Source organism: Colius striatus, chromosome 1, assembly GCF_028858725.1.
Source record: "Colius striatus isolate bColStr4 chromosome 1, bColStr4.1.hap1, whole genome shotgun sequence".
Classification (NCBI taxonomy): domain Eukaryota; kingdom Metazoa; phylum Chordata; class Aves; order Coliiformes; family Coliidae; genus Colius; species Colius striatus.
This window is the reverse complement of record NC_084759.1, coordinates 197,521,627-197,529,957: the sequence shown is the minus strand read 5'-3', so window position 1 is coordinate 197,529,957 and position 8,331 is coordinate 197,521,627.

Here is an 8,331-nt window from a genome sequence, read left to right as displayed (position 1 = left end):
AAAAGTAGGTCAAGGGAGGTTTTTCTCCCTCTCTACTCTGCCCTGGTGAGGCCTCATCTGGAGTACTGTGTCCAGTTCTGGGCTCCTCAGCTTGAGAGGGACAGGGAAGTGCTGGAGAGAGTCCAGTGCAGGGTCACCAAGATGATCAGGGCACTGGAACATCTTTCACATGAGGAAAGGCTGCAGGAACTGGAGCTGTTTAATCTGGAGGAGATTGAGGGGAGATCTTATTAACATTTATAAATATCTAAAGGGTGGGTGTCAGGAGGTTGGGACATCCCTCTTTTCTATAGTAACTAGCAACAGGACAAAGAGTAATGGGATGAAGCTGGAACACAAAAAAATTCCACTTAAACGTAAGAAAAAACTATTTCACTGTGAGGGTGACAGAGCAGTGGAACAGGCTGCCTAGAGGTGGTGTGGAGTCTCCTTCCTTGGAGGTCTTCAAGACCTGCCTGGACATGTTCCTATGCAACCTGATCTAGGTGGACCTGCTTCTGCAGGGGGGTTGGACTAGATGATCTCTAAAGGTCCCTTCCAACCCCTACCATTCTATGATTCTATGATTCTATGAGTGCCCATGTATACAGGAAGGAGGGCTTATTGTCCCTGAGCAGACACAGTACAAGTTCAAGGACTTTCTGAGAAAGGGGTTGGTGGGTTTTGGAGGTCCTGGGGTCTTGGGACATCCCTCCCCAGACTTGAGCACAGCCTTTCAAATGTTTGTTTAAAGGACTCTGGCTATTTTGAGATCTTATCTCTTACAGTCTCTCACACCAGCCCCCACACTTTTTTGAAACTTTCCTTCATTCTGACTCTTCTCCCTCCCTCCCCCTAGTCCAAGGAGGATTATGAGGGTAATGAGGGGTTATTGCCAGCTCATAAAATCTCCTCTCTGCTGCTCTTTCCTCCTCACACTTTTCCTCTGTTCCAGTATGACTTCTTCCCCGAGGCTGCCATCCTTGAGGAAAAATTTGCTCCAGTGTGGGAGCAGATATGACAGCACCATCTGGTTCCTGTCGAGAGCCTGTTCCAGTGTAGCTCCTTCTCACAGGTTCCACCTCCTTCAGAGAATATTCTCCTGCTCTAGAGCTGAGTCCTCCCTGGGCTGCAGTGTGGAGATCTGCTCTGACATGATACTTTTTGTAGGTCGTTGAGAGTATCCACTCTGGTACCTGCAACACCTCATTCCTTTCCTTCCTCTCTGATCTTGGTGTTCCCTCTGCTATTTCTCATTTTGTTCACTCCTCCTCTGGCCCTGTGGTGTTTTATGCCTCTTTTAAGCATATTCTTCCAGCAGCACCACCAATGTAGCTGAGGGGCCTGGCTGTGGCTGTCATGGGGTAGCCTCAGCCTCCCCTCACAGAGGCACCTGCAGCCCTCCCACCAGCACCAGGACATGGACTCCCTGTACTGATACATATGACATGAAAGGGAAATCAAGTGATTGTGTCAAAATATAAAGAAAATAAGGGTCAATAGATGCTATGGAAAAAGTTGGCTTTTTAGAATGAATGGAAAGAGTCTGAAAAGTGTACAGTGATAATACAGCTAAGAATGTGATTTAGTCAAGTGTCATAATAAACTTGATAGTAAGAGAATTCAGTATTTTCTGTTTAGATTTGATCTTTGTTATGTTTTAATAAGTAGATGTGTTAATTTTGAAGTTAAATTTGTTGGACATAAGTTACATGGTATGTATGGAGATTCTGATTCACTTTTGCTAATAAAAGTATTCAGGACTTGGAATCATAGAAACATAGAATGGTAGGGGTTGGAAGGGACCTTTAGAGATCATCTGGTCCAATCCTGCTGCAGAAGCAGGTCCACCTAGCTTGGAAGATATTAGATATGCTGTATTTGTAAATTTAATGCAATTTCTGAATGGCACATTTCGACAGTGCATGCGCAGTAAAAGCACGTGAAGTGATTTCTTTTAACAAAAGTTCTGAGCTGAAGACAGAAACTTGTTTTTCGTGTCCTTGATTTCATAGTTTCGGTTTTTATTTTCCTCAACTTGTCTCAATGGTCTGTTACAGTCATTGCAGTGAAGATACTGACTTGAAGAAAATTGCTTTGACTGTGCAAAGTGTGACAGACTTGATAGCTAACCACAGCAAATCTGAACATGTCAAGGTGGCAACCATTTCCCTTGCTCTGAACCCTTGCTCTGTATTGATCCAGACCTGAGTCCATGAAAATGCATACAAACCTCCGGAGACAGGAAATCATCAGATCCTGAAAACCAATTCAAAGTTACAAGCTTCAACATAAACTTCAAAAACTGGCCATCAGACTATTGAGGCAAAAGCACATCACCTAAAGTTTCAGCATTCCAATTCAAAGTTGATAGCTTTAGTCCTTGGAGACAATTACTCAATTATCTGGCTTGTATAATGATGGACTATCTGAAACTTCCTTTGAGCTATTACTACACTGCTGACCAGAGTTAAAATGTGATATTGCTAATGAATGCAGTGTGAATGATTTGGAAGGCCCGTTGCTCGCAGAGAGCAAGAACATCTCCCTTGCCCAATGTACATAAGCTTTAGTATTATTTATTTTGCATGTGGCTATGGAATCCATTAAAAGGTCATTATCAGAGTTAAAGCAAAACAGAGTACATTGGAGTAGTCCAATATAAGCTTCAACTATGTGATTATGTGATCAGGGAAAATATTATCACTTTCTATAGGAATTTTCACAATATTTAAATGGCTTTTATATATTAATGGATAATTTGCTTGCACATTTATGTAGTGTGAGTTTTTGTCTTCTATAGGTGTCTATACATATGGGTATATCTGAGCATAATGTAAAGCAGGGTCAGACTTTACAGGTATTTCAGCAATAGGATATCTGTAAAGGATTAAGTACTGGTCATGAAGACAGCTTTGTGCCAGAGTGGAAACAGAAGCCACCTCATTTGAATTCCAACTTGGTGACTGTCATTCCAGCACTACCTGTTATTGTGTCTAATGAAGCTTCTTAAGATGCATCTAGAATGTCTAATGCCTGTTATGGATTTGTATGAGGGACTACTATTAGATATTAAAAAAAAAGCTATCATGCTAAACATAATTCCACTTAAAACATAACCAACACACAGATCAAATTATAAATGCAAAACCACACTGAATAAGCCCATGCAAACCCTAAAGTTACAGTAAAGAAAAAGGAAAAAAAAATGTCTGAACTCCTCATAGGCATTCACACAATCAGCACAGTAATCTTAATCTATAATCCTCATGTGATGTAATCTACTTTGGTCTACCGGAAGCAATCATGCTAGCTCAGCTCATTCCAGCTATGGTTTGGGTTTGTTCTTTTCAATTTCTCTAAATGACAATTGAGGGGAAAAAAAACAAAGTGAGTAAAAAAAATAGATTATGAATATTAAAAAACTACCCCCTTTCAATGAATTTAAGAGTTTGTAGAAGTTGGTAAATAATTTGGTAAATTTACTGTGAAGAAAACTGCAGAAGATGGCAAATAATCAGGGGAAGTTACTGTGAAGAAAACAACATATTTTGATAGCTGTAGAGCCAGTATATTTCTTTATATATATATGACAGCAATGAAAACAGTCTATACATACGTTTCTAACTGAATGAGAAATCCAACCTCCCCTCGCAGCTCATTTTCTTCTCTTGCTTGAGGAACAGTGGCTATCAGTTGTAAGAGAGCATTAGACAACAGCTCAGGCAAGAAAGGTAAGTGTGCACTGACAGCTGTCCAGAGTTGAGTTTCTGTGTGAGAGTAAGGCACGTGGCAAAAGTTTTTTGGATCAGGGCCAACTATGCTCTAAATCTTTTTTGTTCACATGCTGCTTGTAACTACATTAATTATATTACTGATAGTTTTCTAAATTAGAAAGGATTGTTACAAAAAAATTACAAAATAAAACAGTCAAGGACACAATCAAAGGTATTACACTGGTATATTCCTGCTCTGAAAATAATAGTTTCCTTTGTAAAATATATCTCAAATAGGCTAAACCTTATATAAGATGGTTATGTTATAAAACAGTATGTGGAATCAAATTACTCTGCTGCTACGCTGAATTGGAATCACTGATTTTGCAATCTGCGTTCAGTATTAAGCACTACACAAAATACTCTGTTGCGCCAGGGAGGATATGAAGAGATTAGAGAGACCAATATATCACAGACTAACCTCTTTGCTCTGGACATTCACAGGGACACAGGCAATTCTCATTTGGCTGCTACCTGGAGCCATTAGATGCAAAGGAAAAAAATCAAGATAGAAGGTAAGCAATTCTTTGTTTTATTAGATATAACTTTTCATGTTGAGCACCTTTTCCGTATTGAATTGTGGATATAAGTACTATTTATATTTTTTTTAAAGGGAAAAGAAACTCAGGACCTGAGCAGTTACTAGTGGCAACTAACTCACTTGTTTATTTAAATTTCTTTAGTGGAATAGTGATAGCACTGTTGGCCTCAACCTTATTTAAATTATGATAAGAAAGATGATTTTAGTAGAGAGGTAAAAATTAGAGTATAAGGAGTTGCTTATTCCTTGAAAAATATCAGAAATCTGTACAGGCACATAAAACTGACATGCGAGACAACAGATATGCAACATAAATACTTTTTATGTTCACAGCAGCACATAATACATTAAAAGGTGTTTAGTCTTATATAACATAATCTCTCATTATAATTCATTGTTTTATAAAATAGGTTAATAGTAGATAATAAGTTATAATTAAATACTTCTTCTGTGGCTTTTTTTGCTTTTCCCAACAGGATTTATGATCAGCTAGATTACTTTCTTAATACTGTCAAATGTATACTAAGTTTTTAAGGTTATGCTAATTTTTTTTTCTTATGTGGATTGCCTCTTTATGGCTGTGTTCTCTAAGAGTGAGATGAATAGTTCTGTGAGGGGGTTGAAAGCATCATGAATACTACCTCTACAAAAACAATTGAACCATAACTTCATACTGTGAAGAGACTGATGTTTCCCAGCAGTGTTCAACAGTGAAATAGTTGTCTTTCAAATTCTTTTTTGACAAAAAATAGAAAGAAGGAACAATAACTTAGACAAACAAAAGTGTGAACTAAAACTTAAGAAAAATAACTATTTCATCCCTACTATTACAGTCTTAACTGCTGTGTAATAGTCTCTGTAAGTGTTCATAGAAAGTTGTTATGCAATTAGTCATTTTGTTAAATGTTACTATTTTGCACTGCTGAAGCTGCATGTACTTAGGAAAAATAGTCTTGAAAATATTACCAAGTAAGTTGTTTTGATATTTTGTAGTCTCATTGCTGAAGGTATTTACTAATTCTACTAGGATCTTGAAAACATCTGGTGAAGTAGTATTTCAGTTGACATTTGTTGAATCAATTAAGGAGAAAATGTGTACTACAAATTGAGTTTTGATCAAAATTTACTAAAGGCACTTAGCCTTAGACTACTTATAACTACAGAAAAATTTCTTCAACGTAAACGTAAAATGAGAGTTTCTAAATGGAAATCAATAGAAGCTGAGTGACAAGAGTAGGAGTTTGGTATTGGACTTCTTATGTTAATGTTATGTAAAAGCCTGTTGATCTTGTAAGAGAAATTCTATATTTATGTCTACATTATTTTGGCCAAGAATACTAATTTTTAGTTTTTACTTTTTTGAGGTAAAATATTCTTTTCTGTTCAAGCTTCCTATAGTTTTCTTTAGTGGCTATAGGAAATTTGAGAATGAGAATAGATAACTGCTCTGTTGATGTCCTAGGCGATTTGCACCAGAATTGAAACAAATTAGACCAAGTGGTAGTCCTCTGGTGTGATCATCACATTAGCCAAGAAAATAGTTTTATTAGCCGAATAATTCAGCACATCCACAGCTTTACCAAAGGCAAATGACTGAGTCAGGAACTTCTGCTGAGGAGTTTGAGCAGTACTTAGCTGGGAAGGAATTTGAAAAAAATAAAATCAAATCAAATTTTGAAAGGTAGCTAGGCCTTAGGGAATCACTGAGTCAGGATCATAGAAAGCTAAGAAGATACAGAAGCAGTAGTAAGTTCAAAACAGACTGCTTGCAGTTTTTAAAGCTTGGTCTCTTAAGCATTTTTATTTGTTGGTCTGGAGTTGTTTCTGGAAGGAGATATCTTTAATAAATGTGGAATCTTGGCTATGTTGTAGATTTCCTTAATCTGATTTTATTTTGTGAATTTTTAGGTCTGGGTTGCAGAGTTAATAGCAACCACAGCTGTACTAGAATTTTTCTGTGAAATCTTGATATGTAAATGAAACTGGGAGTTACCTCTTCAACACAGAGGAAAATGTTTAAATTTATAGGAATCCTCTCCCATTACATATTTTCTGTAGTCAAACTCAGAAAGTATCCTACTGGAATGCCTAAAATTATATAGATCATATTTTACAAAGAAGAATCTTAGATTTAGTCATTTTTCTGGGTCAATAGGAAGAATATGAAGAAAAGTAGATAACATCCACTTATTTAGCACAGACCCTGTAGGTGCATATTTTCTCTAAGCTTTTTCATTATTCTACTATTTTTATGATAAAGTGTTTTAATCCTCTTTACAATCGTAACACTATCAAAGACTATGGTACTGGGAAAGTTGAGAACTCAGTACGGTCATACCCTACTTCTACCAAGAGAACCTGCGGCAGAACCTGTTACTTTTTGACTCTCTTATTTCTGTGGATTCTGACTTATAACTGGTTATTTTTACTTGTATTTCTGTAAATGTAGTACAAGTGTTAAGGGAATTATAGCTAGATGGAATGATGACTTGTAGATACTCCAGGGCAGAGGAAAAGGAAAGACGAGATGAAAGAGAGGAGAGGATCTATGTCGGTGGGAATATTTGCTTGTTTTAGCTGATACTGTAGATTCATCTGTCTTCATATCCTCAGAATTTCTTTGTGTGAATTAGTCCAAAAGACTTTAGGAACTGTTAAGACATTTCACTTAATCTGCTACAACAGTTAAGCATCTCTGGGCTATATGACTCAGTTCTGCTAAAGTGGAAATTTTGATTTAGCTGGTGAGAGTGGATCTAGGAGCCTAAAATCAATGTATGCAATAGAATAATAAAAAAAAAAAGTTAAGCACAAATGGGTGAGGTTTATTTTAAAATGGATTAGTTTATACTTGTAATTTAAAATTCCTTTTGAGTTGTTTTTTAGCTCGATTCTCTTCTTTATGTAACAGTAAGGCTGGTAAGAGAAATGAGCTGGATATTTTTATTCATAGTGTGTTTGCTGCTGTTCTATAATCTAATCTCTAAAGTGACTGTGGTGGGGGGTTTTTTTGTTGTTACTGCTTTGGGAAACCCTGTATGGTAATTAGAACATAGGCATGCTTGTGACTTTGGTGCTATATTAGTGTGAAGCATCAAGTGTTTTTTAACAATATTCCACTGAGCGCAGTGAAGTCTTCATCCTTGGAGGATGAAGCTATCTGGACATGGTCCTGAACAACCAGCTCTAAGTGGTCCTGCTTGAGCAGGGGATTTCAACAAGATGGTCCCAAGGTCCCTTCCAACCTCATCCAGCCTGTCATTCTGTGATGCTGCTAATGTTCCAACAAATATGTAAAAATATGCTTCTGCTACCTTGCCCAGGAATGGCTTGATCTTTTTTTCAGTAGTATTTGAACTAGTTCACATAGTCCTTTTCCTCTGTGCCTCAAACTGTTACAAAGATTCTTCTGTGAAGCTTAGAATGTACTCTTGATCTTAACTGCACGTGTTATTTGCACTGGATGTAGCAGATGTGGGCTTGTACTGTAAAGGAAGAGAGTACTTATAAGAAAAGCTTTTAAACTCCACCTTTCAAGAAGACACTTAAACTGAGATCAGTTGAAGGCACAGGGACATCTAAATTTTAAGCAAGCTGATTGACTTTCCATTTAGTTAATGGATGCTTAGAATAAGCCAGTTAACTTTCTGAGGTATACACTGAGTCATGTGCTCACAGATAGGTATGCAATGCCATTTATTATGCCTTATGGCAGTACTGGCAGAAATGATTGAAAATGTATAGAAGAAAATATGTATCTTATAAAAGAACTATGTCTCTCTGCATTGGCAGCTGAAGTCTGAGTAGCATATAACATGTTTATGCAACTGAATCCCATCTGTTCACCTGACTCTCCCTTTATGTTTTGTCGGTGGGCTCTCATCCAACTACAATCAGAGTTTGAGTGCTTAGCTCACATGAAGAGTCTTTGTGTAGGTACTTAAATGTAGGCATCCTACTTTAGTTAAATTCTATCTTAGAATTCAATTGCTTAGTGGAAAAATGCTGATAAAGACTCTGATAATCTGAACACTT